Below are 18,066 nucleotides of genomic sequence, written 5' to 3'. Positions count from 1 at the left end.
AAAGAATGTCTGAATATGTCGACATTTTTCTGAAACCACTGGTGTACAACCTTCCATCATTCATACGCGACACCAAACATATTTTGGGGCTCATATCTGACATCATTTGGGGACCAGACATGACACTAGTAACACTTGATGTCACTGCTCTCAACACAAGTATCAAGAGAGAATGTGGACTAAAAGTGATCAGGAAGATTCTAAGCACAAGATCAGCCAGCACATGGGAACACACAGAGATGCTAATTACCATGATAGAGCTGATCCTTGATAACAATGTTTTTCTTTTCAAAGACAAATGGTACCGCCAAAAACAGGGAGTTGCCATGGGCTCCAGATTCTCTCCTTCGTACGCCAACCTTTTCATGGGATGGCTTGAGGAGGAGTGGGTCTGGGGCCAACATGGCTCTAAATGGACAGAGTTTATTCTCTTTTGGGGCAGATACATCGATGACTGCCTCATGATCTGGACAGGAGATGACGAAAGACTGATTGAATTTGTAGAACATCTAAATAACAATACTTGGAACATCAGATTTACATATGAGTATAGTAAGGATAAAATAACAATTCTTGACACGGAATTGTACATAAAAAACAACCAGATACATAGCAGACTGTATCGTAAGGATACAGCTTGCAATGCAATACTACATGCATCAAGCGCACATGCTACGCACCAGATCAATGCCATCCCTTCTGGGGAGTTTGTTAGAGCCAGACGCAATTGTAGTCTAGACTCTGACTTCATAAAAAGTACCGAAGAAATGACCGAACGCTTCAAATCCAGGGGTTATAACACACACATCCTAAAGAAAGCTGAATCCAGGATCAGTAGGATCAAGAGAGAAACTACTTTAAGAGACACAACTAGTAAAAAGAAAAATGACAACAAAATTAGATTCATTACGAATTTCAACAATCTCTCTAATGTGTTAGTCAAAAGTCTGAACAGGCACTGGCATATCCTGAAAAAAGACGAGACCATGATGGGAGTGATTAACAACAAACCTGAGATAAATTACATAAAAGGAACTTGTCTCAGAAGTCTCCTAAGCCCTAGCTACCCCACACCTACAACCAACTGGAATTGGTTATCAACGCACATGATGGGTTTCCACAGGTGTGGACACTGTTCAGCCTGTAAATGGGCGGACAGCAAGAAATTGGACTTCACAGGTCCAAATAAAAAACGCTACAAAATCAATACAAATATCAACTGCAACACGAATTTTGTAGTATATATCATTGAGTGCAGATGCTCTAAGAAATATGTGGGAAGCCCGATCCGTCCCTTACGTGTTAGAAAAGGGGAACACATGAGGGCAGTAAAACAGGGCGATCTTAGATATCCGATTGCAACACACGTCCTTGGAATGCCACTCACAGGGTCTACACAAGGACTTTATATTCTATGGAATAGAGCAGACCATGAGGAACCCTAGAGGTGGAAATAGAGAGCTCACGCTTCACAGAAACGAGGCATCTTGGATTCTGAAACTACGAACGACTGATATTGGGATGAATGTTGATGATGAGATGCATTATTTCCTAGGCAAATGAAAATAAGATTTTGTAATTAACCATGCTTATATGTTATCTCCTGTCTTGATCAAATACTGACAAACTTTTAATGACATTACAAAAAATGTATCTAACAGATTTTCCTTCCTAAACATTATGTTATCATATTGTTTTAAGATGTCAGTCACTCATACACAATAGTCACTGACTACAATATTTGAAAATTCTTATCCAGACTACACATAGATCGGTATGTGCAGTCTCTATCCCTCACTGACGACAATATTTGAAATTTCTGAGCCAGACTACACATAGAGCGGTATGTGTAGTCTCCATCCTTCATGATCTAACATTCTGGGAATATAGTTAGCGTTCAGGCGTTGCTCTCATTAACACTGAGGAGCCACATGATGCTTATATAACATAAAAGCACCCATATTTCGGCACATACTTTGCACGTTACTAATATGGAACATATATAGATCTACGTAATATACCGTATTGTCGACATAACCACGACTACCATTAGGTGTATATATGCCATCTACTTTTACATTTTGTTCGCAAGGGGTTTTTGAATAAAGTTTCTCCTCCACATTGTTTCATAGACCACATCCCGTTCCAACATGGCTGCCGTAGAGCCTTTTCTATTATACTCAAGAAATACCTTACCTTTTGTCAATCATAACGTTTACCTGTGTTAATTCACCTCGTTTAACTTCACATGACCTATCCTTCTATAAAGCATGATATAAGAAGCAAATACTTATTACAGCCGAATACCGTTTATCAACTTATATTGCTGCCTATATATATGGGAGACTATTACAGAGTTCTTTGGTCGGTACAAATATTACACGTTGCAAAATCGTGTCATATTGGGGTATTCTCATTATATATATTGGATTACGTAGACACCTCTCATATATGGCGCCTTTCGATGTGGTGCAACTTAGATATGCTCGCGTGACTTATTTCCGGTCATGTGACATCGCAACACTAACATAACCACACCCCAATGCTAATGCCGGTAACTCGTATTTGGAGCCAGGCGCGAGGAGGAAGCTGCACCCCACAGTTACGCTTATTAACCCGGAGGTAAAGAATTTAACTTATATCGTTCTGCACACGTTGATAGTTGTGGCAGATTATTTCTTGACGAGTTGAGTACACGTTTTTTTGGTCTATGTATACGAAAATACATGAAAGCAAAGACACTATTTGTCTTTTTCATAGATTGGGGCCGAATATTTTAGAAACGGATATTGTTTTGAATTTGGAGTGCAACCTTTACAAGGGCCCGCCCCTCACGTCACATGACAGTGTGACCTGGAATTATCGTCACACTCCATGTACGTATACAACCAATTTTTGGCTTTAACACATTGTCATTTCTTGACCATTCTAACTCTAACTGTTATTCCTGGACATACACTTTTACAGTACCGTGCCTTTCTTCTTTTTTCCTTCTTATATATTATTTCAGAACACATTACAAGACAGTGTTCAGGTCAGTGACTCCGCACTAATAAATTCTTTTATCTATTAAATAAGTTAATAGATACCTCTCGTTAGTTTATCTATTGGATCTCTCACACTCTGGTTGCACTGGGAGTCCAGCTTTTAGAGACTATACATACCGTATGAAATAAATGAAATGATCACGTAGAAATTATCATCTACCACATAATCAATCATTTTCACGTGCACTGTTCACCCGCCGAAATTTTTGTTCGTTTTTCTGTTTGTTTGGATACATAGGATCACAAAAGATAAGGCTACAACTAATTTTACCTCACGATATGTACACCTTGCATGAATATATAACATAACCATGTGATGCCACCACATGTAGTAGCTTAATACGTTTCCACCTACCCTGGGAGCACATTTGTTAGCTAATGATAACAAATGTTTGCGACATTGAAAATAACAATGGATTAATGTTGAATATCATATTCATTTCTACCTAGCCGTGAACAAGTCGCATGTACGATTTTACGAAGGCGACGAAACACGTGTTGGCTTGGGAACTACTGTGAAAACGAAAATATTAAAGTGAAGAAAAACACAAGAAAGAAACAAAGAATTGATTCATTATGTTGCATGTACAATTTACATACTAACCTTGTAAACTAAAATTCTGCGTGTGCTTGGATTTATTCAATAATAATTTGCGACCCCTATTTGCGAAATCACTATTTGCGATTTCATCATACGTTGCATTCAGGGAATCGTAATTAGCGATTCTCTAAATGCAATCGCAATTAAGTAATCACTATTTTTGCGATTTCTCAAATTGTGATTTTTGCATTTGGCATGATGCATCCCAAATGCAAAAAATACCGGTCGCAAAGGGGCAGATTCTGCGAATCTGCCCGTTTGCAACCGGTTTTTCGCTTAATGCATGTGGCCCTATATCTATAAACCACCAAAGCTGGAGAGATCGCCTTGAACTTGGTAGCTTGCTGCTTTTTAACAGTTGGCATAGTGTTTTGAAGCAGGGCTACCTGTGCCTTATTAATGTGAGTTTTCCAAGACAGTTTTGAATCGATTGTTATACCAAGATAACTGAAATTGGATATGTGCTCCAGTGGTGTTCGGTTGATCACTTTATCAGTCTTTAAACTTTTATGTGGTCTAATGGCCATGTATTTGGTCTTGCAGGAATTTGTTTTGAGGCCCGTCAGCCTGCAGTAGTTGCTAAAATTATCAAGTAGTCTTTGTAGCCCCCTTGGGGGCTAAGACAGCAAGATCATATAATTTGCGAACATTAGTGCACATATAGGGGCCCCTCCTAATTTCGGTGAATCATAAGTGCAATTTTGTAAGTGCTGGACTACATCATTGATGTACAATAAAAAGAGAGTGGGTGCCAAGACTCACCCCCCACCCCCCCCCCCCCCCATGACAGGAATGGCCTCTTTAAGTTCGCCCACTGGTCCCCAATGCACTTTTGCATAGTTGTATTGGTGAAGCCTGATTATCTGTGTCAGGATCTCTTCCGGTACACCTTGATGTTGCATTGATTCCCATGGGAGATCTCTTGGTACTAAGTCAAACGCAGCTTTCAGATCGATGAAAGCAACGTACAAGTGCCCAGCCTTTAATTTGGCGTTTTTCCAATCTATGCATGAAATTCTTAACACCTGATCAATCGTGCTTGTCTTAGTTCTAAAGCCTGCCTTGCATGTTGAGAAAATAGCTTTCTCTGTTATCCAGTTGCTTAATTTATTCAGTATCTGCTTTGCATAGACAATTGGAGGATATCAATTAGGCTTATAGACCTGTAATTGGCAGGATCTTCCTTGCTGCCTTTCTTGTTGATGGGGACAATTTCAGCCCCCTTCCATGATTTTGGGACAGGCGCTCCTGACTCCACTGTGTTACTTAATAAATTGACATAAGGTACCCATATTTTTAAGTCATGCTTCGAAAGGTTCTCGGGTATTTTGTCAGGTCCAGAGGCCTTCCCTTATTTGATGGAATCTGTGACTGCTCTTGTCTCTTCTTTACTAAAATGAAGGGTCGGTTCTAACAGTTTGTGGGATGGAGCCTCGAGGGGTTCAGTAGAATTTGTACAAGACCCAGGGGCCCTGGAGTTTAATTCAGAGAAGTGTCTGCACCAGGTGCCTGGGTCCAGATAATGGTCTGTATTAGTCCTGCCGTATTTGCCTCCATGCGCTATTACTCTCCAAAAAGTGGTCTGGTCTTTAGTTCTGGCTGCATTGATAAGATCGTCTCAATTGGCGTCTTTCCACTTCTTCAATGCCACTTTTAATACCTTTTTATATTCTACCCTAATTTGCTTTATCTGTGCCACGTTTTTGGTCTTGAATGCCACTATCAGTTTTCTCTTAGCTATTGAACACTCATTCTTATACCAAGGGATGTTAGATGAGCTCCTAGGAGCACCTTGGTTTGGACCTGTTTTTTGTGGCTTAGTCAGAAAAATGTTCATGCTCTCAACCAAGCAGGGATGGATTTGTACTATCGGTATAGCATCCGGACGTACAGTGCTATAGGGGATAAGAGCGTTATGGAAGGCATTATAGATGAAAGTTGGGGGCTCAATTCTATTGACAATACTAGACCATTTAACTGACCTGCGATTATTACCGATCGACAGCTGTGAAAACGTATTTGCGGTGGCAATAGCTCGAGCTTCAATCAGCCTCCCTATTACAGTTAAACACGATGGAAAATGATCGCTTTCTTCTCTGTTGTCCACCCTGAAAATCATTCAGATAGCCCCAAAGTGCTGCACTCACCATGATGTAGTCTATTCTAGACTTGCTAGCACCTCTTTCAAAAGTGTGGGCACATAAACTATCCGAAGGAAACTGACCATTGCAAGATTTCAGTCGTCCTTCTATGGTAAAGTGGGCTCGTTGCATAATCGCTGTTGTACACGGAACTGAGGAATTTATACTTAAAGAGCCACCTTCTCTGTCCAGGTTTTCATCCTCTAAAATAGATTCTAGCCCCGTTACGGGCTCAAATCTACAATTAAAATCACCACCAATAAAAACAACTCCCTCTGGTTGCATAAAATCAAAGACTCCATCTAACAGATGCATCTCTGGAGACTCCGCAGTGGAAAATCTTGATCTGATATAAACATTGAAAACATATAAGTCCATTCTGTTGGACGTTCTTAGCTTCAGCCCTACGATATCTGGTGAGGGAATGTTCATGACATCTATAGTATTGTTTAGATTGATCGTAACCCATATAACCAACCCACCAGAGGGCCTCTCTTTTTTAGAGGGAATTGCACCAACACAAAGTGTTCTATATTCTCGTTTATGTGGAAATTCAATAAGCCAAGTTTTTTGGTGCAGACAAAGGTCAAATTTCCCCCTGTATTCCTGCCAATCCAGGTCTGCAAACTTTTGTTTTAGCCCCACTATATTCAGGGCCGGACTGGGAACCAAAACCGGCCATGGCAAAGTGCTCGGCTGCCCCCCCCCTCCCCGCGGGGGGAGGGGGCATAGGGGGGGCATAGGGGAGCCACCGAGCTCTTTGCCAGGGCCGGTTTTCGGCCGATTTCGTTACTCGGTCGATTTTGCAGCTATACTGCAAAAACGGCCCTGTAACAAAAACGGCCCCCAGGGGCCCAAAACCGGCCCCCACCCGTGCGGCGCACCGGGGGATTGCCCGGTGCCCGCTACGGCCAGTCCGGCCCTGACTATATTCCAAGAGACCATCAAAATGTTTGATTCTTGTATCTCAGGGTTCGAGTCATGGATACACTCAGGTTGTATATTTCTATTGTAAATTATACCAGAGGTTACTCTACTCTCTGCCTGAATTTCTTGTCTCTCCAATTGGCCTACCATTAAAAAGTTACGATCGACACCTTGAGAGTTTAGTGTGGGTCCACTATTAGCGACCCATCTAGCCAGTCAATCTACAGATTCCAGGCTATCAATAGTCTGGGGGCTATGCGCAGGGTTGCCTGACTGATTATGGTTCTTCTCAGAGATGGTGTTCAGCTTGAAACTTCTCTTGGGCTCCATTAGTGAGTGGATATGTCACTCAAAAGCCATCCACGATGGTGCTTGGACCAGAATACTAATAGTATGTCAAATAAGTTCCGATCGGTGCTCTGGAGACGTTCAGCCTTGGCTATGTCAGTTCTTGCAAGGGATAGATATTGGTGGCTATGCCTAATCCAATGTATCACCTTACTCTTTAAGGAATCCTCATCCTCCCAACCACCTTGTTTTAGCTTGGGAACATTTGTCATAAATACTTTGTGAGCTCCCCGTCTATGTCTGTTGTGCATATCTTGATGTTGTACGGGGATATCTGTTGTCTATGTATGGCTGAAGTCTTGTCGACCCTCCCTGTTCTAATCCGTAGTTCAAACGTCTGTATGTGTCTACGGGGTATTGGTGATTGGTTGAGGGGTGAGTTTTTATGTTCATCCCAAAAATATCCAAGCTCCTTGCCCTAGATGGCCCTCTTACCCTCGAGTGGCCACTTAGTGCACCTGATCCTGTATTTTGCCTATTTGTTTCCAGCCCTGTGGTCATGGTTAGGTGGTCTGAGTATTCGATATTGTTAGTAAATGATCCATGCGTGACCAGGTGGGGTTGTATTGGTGGCCACTGGTTCTGTGGGCTAGTGCCTTGGCCTGTTCTAGTTTTCTCTTCTGGATGCTTTTTGGTGACTCCCTCGATTCCACTCCCAGCCTTTGCTATTTTGCACTGCTTGCTTGCCAATAAATTTTTTCAGAGCTATTAACCAGAGAATCTAATCTCAGACGGAGTTCAGTCATTAATTTAGCGTCCTCAACCTTATGTGGGGAGTGAGCTACTATTAGGGTTTGCACCATCTAGTCTTTACACTTACTTTTGTTAGACTTATGATTTTGTACCACGCTTTTATTTCTTGTGCCCTCTACCCCTTCAGGGGTGACTAATGGTTCGTATCTATTTGAACAGCTTCCTGATATTATTTCCCCACATTAAATCCCATTTTTAGCGAGGATTGGTGTGCTGGTATTGGAAGGGTTAGCCTGGGAAGGGTCCTCTGCTCTGTATTTCCCCAGAGGAGGAGGCAGTGAATCCTGTAGCCCTTCGTCATGAGGGGAATGGTGGACAATAATGTCACGTTTAGAGGGTTCTGGACAGCGTGTCCTCTCCTGCTTGCAATAAAAAGTTATCTTTTTTGTACCTACGCTGGCCCCTTTCTTCCTATCAGACAGTATAGACTCTACCTCCTCCATTAAATTGTCAATTGTGGCTAAACTACAGTTCTCTGCTGTGGTTTTCTTTGTTTTTGCTATCTTTGCTTTCTTTCCCTTCCCAGTCACGGCCTCAGTGGCCTTTATCTTACCCATTTTGAAAAACGTGCTGGGAATTACGTGTTCACTATTCCTCTATGCCGTGTGCCCTACTTTGGGCTAATCTCTTCTATTAACTGTTCCTGTGGTTTGCAGTTCCAACAAATTGAACTACTCCTATGTCACTGTTGGCTAGTAAATGTGAAACATAGAATAGGTAATATAAACAAAGGCAGGACCACAAGCAAGGAAGTGCTAATAGATAATGAAAGGATAGGTCAGGCAGATGTCCTCACACTAAGTTATGACAAGCCTCAAGTCAAGGGAGTCTGTAGTTTGAGTAGAAGTAATAAGCTGTTCACCTACTTGTGTCCGTTGAAGTCACAACCGGTCCGTTTAACGCACAGCCAAGGGTGGTGTCCCTGCCTCTTCCTGTCACTGACAGGCGATGATGGGCCTGCCCTTGGCCCGGAATGTGCCCGCATGCGTCCTGCGCTGCGGGGAGAGAGGCAGCGCTATAAGATCGGTGGGCACATCTCCCCAGTGACGTCAGCAGCAGCGGCAGTTGCACCCTGGGACTGGAAGTCCCACCAGGGTTTTCAGGGCAAAAGAAAACAAAGTAGATGGATCCCAGCAGCAGCAAAGCATCCCGTGCCACGGACGAGAAGCAGCGATATAAGCCCAGCGACCACGCCTCCCCGTGATGCAGCAGCGGCTTCACCCCGGGACTGGAAGTCTCACAAGGGTGTGCAGAACAAAATAAAAAAACAAAGTAGATGGCCCCCAGCAGCAGCAAAGCGCCCTGCGCCTTGGGGGAGAGGCAGCGCTATAAGCGTGGTGGTCACACCTCCCCGTAACGGCAGCGACCGTTGCACCCTGGAACTGGAAGTCCCACCTGGGTGTGCAGGGCAAAAAGAAACAAAGTATATGGCCCCCAGCAGCAGCAAAGCATCCCCAGTTCAGTCTTTGGTTTGTCATTTATCTCATACGCCAATGACACCCAGCTGGTCGTTTCAATTGCACTGACATTAGTTCCAGTCATTTTTCTTTGACTTCCTGCCTCCAAGCAGAAGCCAGGTGGATGGCTGGATGCAAATGATCTCCACTGGTTACTGAAGGAACGTTGAGTGCAATTCAAGACACTGCATTCTGCATAGGTCCTTCGAAGGCAAACGGCGCTCTCTGCTAAGACCGTTAGCCTCTCCATACATGCCAGGAAGAACTCTTAGGTCCTCTTCTGCTCTGACTTTGAGGGTTCCTAGGATCAAAAGATCCTGATGGGATGGTCGCTCCACCTCGTTTTTGGCTCCTAAACTTTGGAACACCCTGCCTCTGGTGCTGCGCTCAATGGAGCCGGAACTCCCCTTTCACAAGGCACTGAAGACGTGGCTTTTCTGTGACTGATTACAATGCAGCCTTATCATCCTACGATGTCTGTTGCAGCCATTGGAGGCCTTTGGATAGCGATGCACTATAAAAAAACACTACACTAGACTAGACTATGCCACTCCACTCTATGGCACTTCACTCTATGCTGTTTCACTGTACGCCACTCCACAGTACACCCCTCTACTGTATGCCACTCCACTCCACTCTACACCACTCAACTGTATGCCACTTCCCTCTACGCCACTCCATTCGATGCTGTCCCACTCCACTTCACTCTATGACACTGTACTCCAGTCCACACAACTCCAGTCTATGCCACTCCACCCTACAGCACTCCACTCTACTGTATGACACACCACTCCACTTTATGCCACTTCACGGTACTCTACAACATGCTCCTCCACTCTTCGCCACTCCAGTTCACCCCTCTCTGATATATATTCTATTCTACTGTATGCCACTCCACTCTACCTGACTACACTCTACGCCACTCTACTCTATGGTATTCGACTGTACGCCACTTGACTATACACCACTCCACCCTATGACGTCCCAGGTCGCCCTCTACCACTCCATTCTACACCCCTCCACTCTAAGGGGCTGTACCACATGTCACTCTATGACATGCCACTTCACTTTACGACACTACACTGTACAACACTCCACTCCATTGTATGACATGCCACTCCACTGTATTGCACTCCAAGCGACTCCACTTTACAATAGTCCACTCCACTCTACAGCACACCACTCCGATGTACCCCACACAGCTCTACTCTATGCCACCACACTTTACACTAGTCCACACTACTCATTCCACTGTACGCTATTCCACTCTACTCTACTACACTCTACTGTATGATACACTACTCCACTCTACACCACTGCAGTCTAAGCCACTTCACTCTACAACACCCCAGTCTACTGTAGGACACAGCACTCCACCCTATGCCACTCCGCTCTACCCCACGGTACTCTACTCCACTCTACAGCACTCCAGTCTACACTGCTCCACTCTTTTCTATGATGCACCACTCCATTCTATGTCACTCCATTGTACTCTACGACACCCTAGTACACTCTACGTCACTGTGCTTTACTGTATGACATGTTAGTCCACTCTACTCAACTGTACTCCATTACTCCACTCTAAGCCACTACACTCGACGCAACTCTATGCCACTCAACACTATGACACTCTATGCCACTCCACTCTACCATACTCTACTGCACTCCACTCCACTCTACACCACTCTACTCTACACTAATCCACTCTACACTATTCCACTCTACGACACTCCAATCTATGCCACTCTACTCAACTCTGCTCCACAAGACTGTACTTCACTCAACGCCCCTCCACTATACCACATTATACTCCACTGTTTAACACTTCACTGTACAACAGTCTACTCCACTGTATGCCAGTGTTCAACAGTGCACAACTCTCTATGGCCCTGTGCAACACTAAAATCCACTGTGCAAGACTTTGCACAACTCCCTCTATGCCACTCCTCCCCAGTTTGCTGCACTTTACAGCATGCCACACTACTCCAATGTACTCCACCACTCCACTCTACTTCACTTTACTGCACTCTACTCTACACCACACCGGCCGCAGCTGACGCAGGTCAGAGCAGTGGGGCAGTGGGGCTGGATGGGGGGTATTTCGGAAGACAGCCTCGAGGGAAAATGTTTTATTTATTTAATTTTCCCTCGTGGTCATCTGCCAAATCCCTCCCAACACGGCCCCACCGCTCCACTGCTCTTACCTGCACGGGCCAAGGCTGCTCCACACTGCTCCACTCTACAACACTTTAATTCAGTCTATGGAACTCCACTCTACTCCACTGTACAGCAGTTTGCGACACTCTATGCTAAACCACTTCATTCCACCCTACGACATGCCACTCCAATTTATGAAACTTTACTCTTCTGTATCATACACCACTCAACTGTTCTCCACTCCATGCCACTCTACTCTACAAAATGCCAATCCACTCTATGATACTTTACTCCACACTGTTATGCCACTCGAGTCGACTCCACTCCACTCTACTCCACTGGACGACACTTGACCTCACTCAACACCACTGTACAACAATCAACTCTATGCCACTCTACGCTATGACACCATGCTCCACTCTATGCAACTCCACTCTGCAAAACTCTACTACACTCTACAACACTCTAGTCTACTTTTTGCCCCTACACTTCCTGTATAACATTGTACTCCACAGTATTTCACTGTAAAAAACTCTTCTCCACTCTATGCCACTGTACAATACTCTACTTCACTCTGCCACACTGTATGCAACTCTCTGTATGCCACTCCACCCCAAACTACTTCACTCTACTCTATGACACAGTAATCCATTCTACTCCACTGTATGCCACTCCACTCTATGCCGCTATTTGATTCCATGACACTGTATACCAATCAACTCTGCCGCCCTCTACATCACTACTGTATGCCACTCCCCTCTACAACAGTCTACTCTACTGTATGCCACTCTACTGTGCTGTACTCTACCACACTTTTGAACCTTCTATGACACACCATTCCACTCTACTGTACTGTACTGTGCTGCACTACAGTATACAACACTTCACTTGACTCTACGCTATGCCCCTCTACCCTACGGCACTCCACAACACTATTCTGTACGACACTACACTCCATTCTATGACACTTTACTCCACTCTACTGTACTCCACTCCACTCTACTCCACTGCACTCTAAGACCCTCTACCCCACTCTACGCCACTGTATGATACTCCACACCACGCCTCTCCACTGTACCACATTCTACTCCACTGTATGCAATTCCACTCCACAACACACCGTCTATGCTACTCTATGACACTCCACTCCACTATATGCCCATCCTCTATATGCCACTCTAGTACACTGAATTACACTGCAGGAGATGCCACTGCACTCCTCTTTACCACATGCCACTCAACTACATGACACAGCACTCCACTCTACGACACTCTCCACCACTCTACTCTATGACATTCTACTTGATGATACGCTACCCTACCACACTCTGCTCCACCCTACTCTACTCTATGCTACTCCACTCTACAATACTCTACTCCCCTCTCTACATCACTCTACTTGACAAGGCTCCACTAGATGACACTCCACTCGATGACACTCCTCTAAACAACTGAAAATATCATGAAACAATGCTCCTGTCAGACGTGTCTTAGTTTATTTATTGCCACTTGCGACTGGCTTGAGACGGAGTATATAAAGGTTGGCGTGAGAAGTCTGCACCGAGCTGAGCAATGGAGGACTTAATGAATAAATACTAGGCAGCCATCGAAGTTCCTATTTAAAGAACAAATCCAGGCCTGAGCCCCGAGGAGGGGGCCCACAAACATCCATCAGTGTACATCCTCGTTGTACCAGTAAAGGGACCAGGCATGAAGGAATTTTTGTTTTCTCAACGTAGGACGCTAATTATCCATTAGTTCGGCGAAAGAATTGAGCCTTTTACCATGTATAAAATGGGACTCTAATAAGAATCCCCCTATCCCACTCATCTACAAATAAGTTTAAAAGAGAGGTCCTAATGAAGGTGGCAGCTATTCATTTCCACCCAAACGTACGTTGACCAATTTGTTGGGAACTACGACACGACAACACCACAGTGGTTGCATGCCGTAATTTATTCAGCCCGCTACCTCTTGGTTATTGGTGGATCTCAGAAAAAATACTTGGGTTCCCACTTGTCATTTTGTTGTTTCGACTGGTGTGAACTGAGAAAAAATGAGACAGATTGTCGGTTGAGAGAGTGCGGTATGTGAGGTGAGTCTGTTGTGATTGTGAGGACAGTGGATGGAGGTCTTTTTGCTAATTTGTGTGATTGTATTATGAGAAGTTGATTTATGTGTTTATTGTTGTATTTTACTTGTAAATCCTACTACTTGTAGATGTTCACAGAATATGATAATGAATGAACTGTTCAACATGTTTGTGCTGAAATCTGTATTAATGTATTTGCTACAATGAACACTAAAAAAGTTTGTCTTTTAACAAAATTTAAAAAAGAGAGAAAAAGATGAATAAATAACAAAATAATATAATTTTTTGCATAGATGCATATGGTGAGATTGATTTGTGGAGACAGCCCGACTTGAGCCCCAAGTTGCCCTAAAGATAAACTAAGACAGGTCTGACAGGAGCATTGTGTCAGGATATTTTCAGTTCTTTTTTTCCCCATGGCTTCTGAACTTTAAAGAATATGGAGGGGGTAACCCTTTTTTGACACTCCTCTACACAACACAAGACTATATGACACTGCACTGTACAACGCTCCACTCTACGACAGCCCACTCCACTCTATGACATGGCACTTCACTCTATGCTACCCCACTGTAGAAAATGTTACTCCACTCTATGCCCTACTACTCTTTGCCTCTCTACTCTAGTCTACAACACTTCACTCCAGTCTATGACACTCTAATGTACTCTACGACAAACCACCTAACTCTACATCACTCTATTCTAGCAGACTCTAATATACTGTATGCCCCTCCACTCTATGCAACTCAACTCTACTCTATTCCACTGTGCGACACTCTACCACAGTCCACTGTATGATACGTCACTCTACGGCACTCCACTTTATTTCATTACACTGTAAGGGACTCTCCGCGACTCTACTGTATGAGGCACCACTTGACAACCCTCCATTTTACAACACTCCATTGTACCACACTCTACTCTGCTGTACTCCACTCTATGCTACTACACTCTACAATGCTCTTCAGCACTCTATGCCACTCTACGACAGGCTTCTCTATGACACTCCAGTCAACAACACTCCACTGTATGACATGCCACTCCACTGTACAATACACCACTTAACTCTACAATACTCCACTATACGAATCCCCATGCCACTCCACTGCATAACACTTTACTACACTGTACACTACGCCAACCCACACTACTCTGCTTCACCCTCCTCCACTGTACCACACTCAACTCTATGACACTAGAATCTAAGACACTGTATACCATGATACTCTTCTTATTGACACTCTGCTCAATAAAACTAGATTCCACGATTTAAAACACATTTTTATTGAAAACTAGAAACCACTGAAATTCAATTAAAAAATCAAAGTTCAAAGATAACTTATAGTTAGGAAAACTGAATTTATTCTTTCTATACAAACCCAACTTATAAATGTATAAAGGGGTAGTAGTGGTATAGACAACTGCACTTCCTGTTGAGTACAATTTAGTGGGTAAGTATAACATAGAAAATAAATTGTATGCTTGGTGTTATAATAGTATCAAGACAACCTACTACAAAGGGATTCAGAGGCACAGAATCCAACAACCTGGTGAACAAAATCAAACATAAGTAGACACCAAAGCACTCATGGAGAAATCCAATACAGCATGTATCACGCCCATAAAAGTGAGGATTCCAGTAAGTTGTGTCCAATTCAGTTTAATGTTTTGACATGAGGCATTCAGCACAAAAGTAAGCATTGTTGCAATACACATATCCACAGCCGGCACATGTTTTGTCACACAGGTAACTTCTTCATGGCTGTAAAATATACAATACAAGATCAGACACATAAATGTAGGTATGACAGAAACCCAACTTAAACTACACAAATATTACAAATCTTAAGGTTATAGTTATAACTTAAATTTATCATTTACTCTTTCTTTACAAACCCAACTTAAATTACACAAACATTAGAAATTCTGAAGTTATAGTTGTAACTTCCATTTATAATTTACGCACCACCTTCAAATTACTATAACTCGTGCACCCCTGTACACAGTGTTGTTAATTCACTCGCCACATTACATTAACTATAGCTTGGCACTCTACCATGCAAAGCGTAGTCATAAATGATTTCATTATACTTGTGAGGAAGTGTGAGAGAGTTACTAAGTGCAGGATGTGTTAAGTGAGTGAGTACTTGTGTTCTGACTGTAGGATCACCATGCGTGCTGAGTGGAGGGAACCTTTGTGCCCAGTATGTTAGTAGAACCATTTTATGCTAGAAGCCTTTGTGTGATGCATGTGAGGGCCCTTCTATGTTGAGTATTGGACCCCTCTGTGATGGGTGTAGGTGCAATTGCACATTGAATGTGGATGCTCTAAGTATGGAGGTCATGTATGCCTTTGTGTGCTGAGTGTAGGAGACTACTTGTGATGCCTATGGGAGCCCTTGTATGAGAGACTGTGTGATAGGGCCACTCTTGGCTGAGGGTGAACTCCATGATGCTGCGTGCCCCACCCATCCTTCCCTGCCCAACAGTGTTGATTGTGGGCCTTTCTGCACTTGTGGTGGGCCCCTCTGTGCTGATTGTGGGCCTCTCTGTGCTGATTGTGGGCCTCTGTGCTAATTGTGGGCCTCTGTGTGCTGATTGTGGGCCACTGTGTGCTGATTGTGGTCCTCTCTGCACTGATTGTGGGCCTCTCTGTGCTGATTGTGGGTCTCTGTGCTGAGAATGGCATCTCAGTGATGATTGTGGGCCTCTCTGTGCTGATTGTGGGCCTCTCTGTGCTGATTGTGGGCCTCTGTGCTGAGAATGGCGTCTTTGCGCTTTTTGTGGGCCTCTCTATGCTGATCGTGATCCTCTGTGCTAAGAATGGCCTCTCTGTGCTGATTGTGGGGCCTCTCTGTGCTGATTGGTGGCCTCTCTGTGCTTTTTGTGGGCCTCTCTGTGCTGAGAATTGCCTCTCTGTGCTGATTGTGGGCCTCTTGTGCGGATTGTGGGCCTCTCTGTAATGATTGTGGGCCTCTCTGCGCTGATTGTGGGCCTCTCTGCGCTGATTGTGGGCCTCTCTGTGCTGATTGTGGGCCTCTGTGCTGAGAATGGCCTCTCTGTGCTGATTGTGGGCCTCTCTGCGCTGATTGTGGGCCTCTCTGCGCGGATTGTGGGCCTCTCTGCACTGATTGTGGGCCTCTGTGCTGAGAATGGCGTCTCTGTGCTGGACGGGAGAACTGAGGGGGTTCTACACACGAATGGAGGGAAGAAAGGAAACTGCACCAGGAATGGAGGGAGCGTTGGGAGCTATACAATAAATACTTACAGATTCAAGCGGACTAGGTTGTCCGCGGGTTTATGGGCAGAGGGGGACAGCGAGGGATGCTGGCAGACGTTCACACGGGCAGAGAAAGGAAGACAGACTGGCAAGATGCCCGCTCTCCCGGCTCTGGCACTCATCCAGGTCCATTTCCCTTTGTTTGTCAGAAGTGGCACCGGCAGCTCCAGGGGGCACTGCGCTTGCTCCTCAAGACGGCCCGCATTAACTATTCATCCCCAACACAATGCAAACATGCAGATATTAATTACTCCGCGACATATCAAACTAATTAAGATTAAGCTCCATGACTGCCTGAGCTGTGGACAGTGCGCCACCTGAATCTGTGAGACGGCTTCTCTAGGGCCGGCCTCGTGATATTAGCAGTGATCCTACCGCGTGCAACTGCGGGCGCGAGCCCCCGGGGTATCCAAAGCTGGCAGAAGCAGAGTAACTACCCTCACAGCAGGCTGGGAGGGCGCGAGGCAGCGAGGTGTACAGATAGACAAGCCGCTGGGGCACACAGGGTCTCAGGGGGTAGGCTGAGCTCACGGGGCACATAGGGGTCATGGAGGGGTTAGCAGGCTGTAATTATCACGATACATTTAGATCAGGGTGAACAAGAATTGGAGGGTTAGGAGCTTGGGGACAAATATGGATTGACGGGGAGGCGAGTGTCGACGGAGGGCTGTCAAAGAAGGGGCAGATTGGGGCAACAGCAGACATGGATCAGTCCGGAGAGTCAGTGCTCACGGTAGACAGAAAGCTCACGGGAGATAGACTTGGAAGCGTGGAAGAAGATGGAGCTTAAATCACCCAAAGAGAGCTTATAGCACATAGGACTCTAGGCAGACCAATAAAGTTCAGTGGACCCATTGCTCGGGGCTCCCAGATATGGGGACCAAGAAGCAGCAAATAACGTTGGACATTTCCATGCACTCCAGGATTGCGCACTGCGGCACTTCGCATGCTGATATTTTGCTTTGCCTACATCAGGTGGGCATCAAAAATACCAGAGTGCAAAGATGACCGAGAGCTGAGGTGATGACTCACTGGCACCCCTTGATGACCGGAAGTCCAAGGCACTGGTGACAGGAAAAGCTGGTGAGCCGGTCTGCGGGTGACTGCGAGCCGTGGGCTCTGGAGGTCACAGAGTCTGAGAACCCTGGTATCTGGGAGGTCTCATGACCAGGAGGGCTCTTAACCTGGAAGTCCTTGTGACTGGGAAATCTGATGCTTGGAAGCCCTAGAGACGGGCATTGGTGACTATGAAGACTATGGATA

This window comes from Triturus cristatus, chromosome 3_2 (assembly GCF_964204655.1).
Source record: "Triturus cristatus chromosome 3_2, aTriCri1.1, whole genome shotgun sequence".
NCBI classification, from domain to species: domain Eukaryota; kingdom Metazoa; phylum Chordata; class Amphibia; order Caudata; family Salamandridae; genus Triturus; species Triturus cristatus.
The sequence above is the reverse complement of the archived record's forward strand: the minus strand, read 5'-3'. Positions refer to the sequence as shown.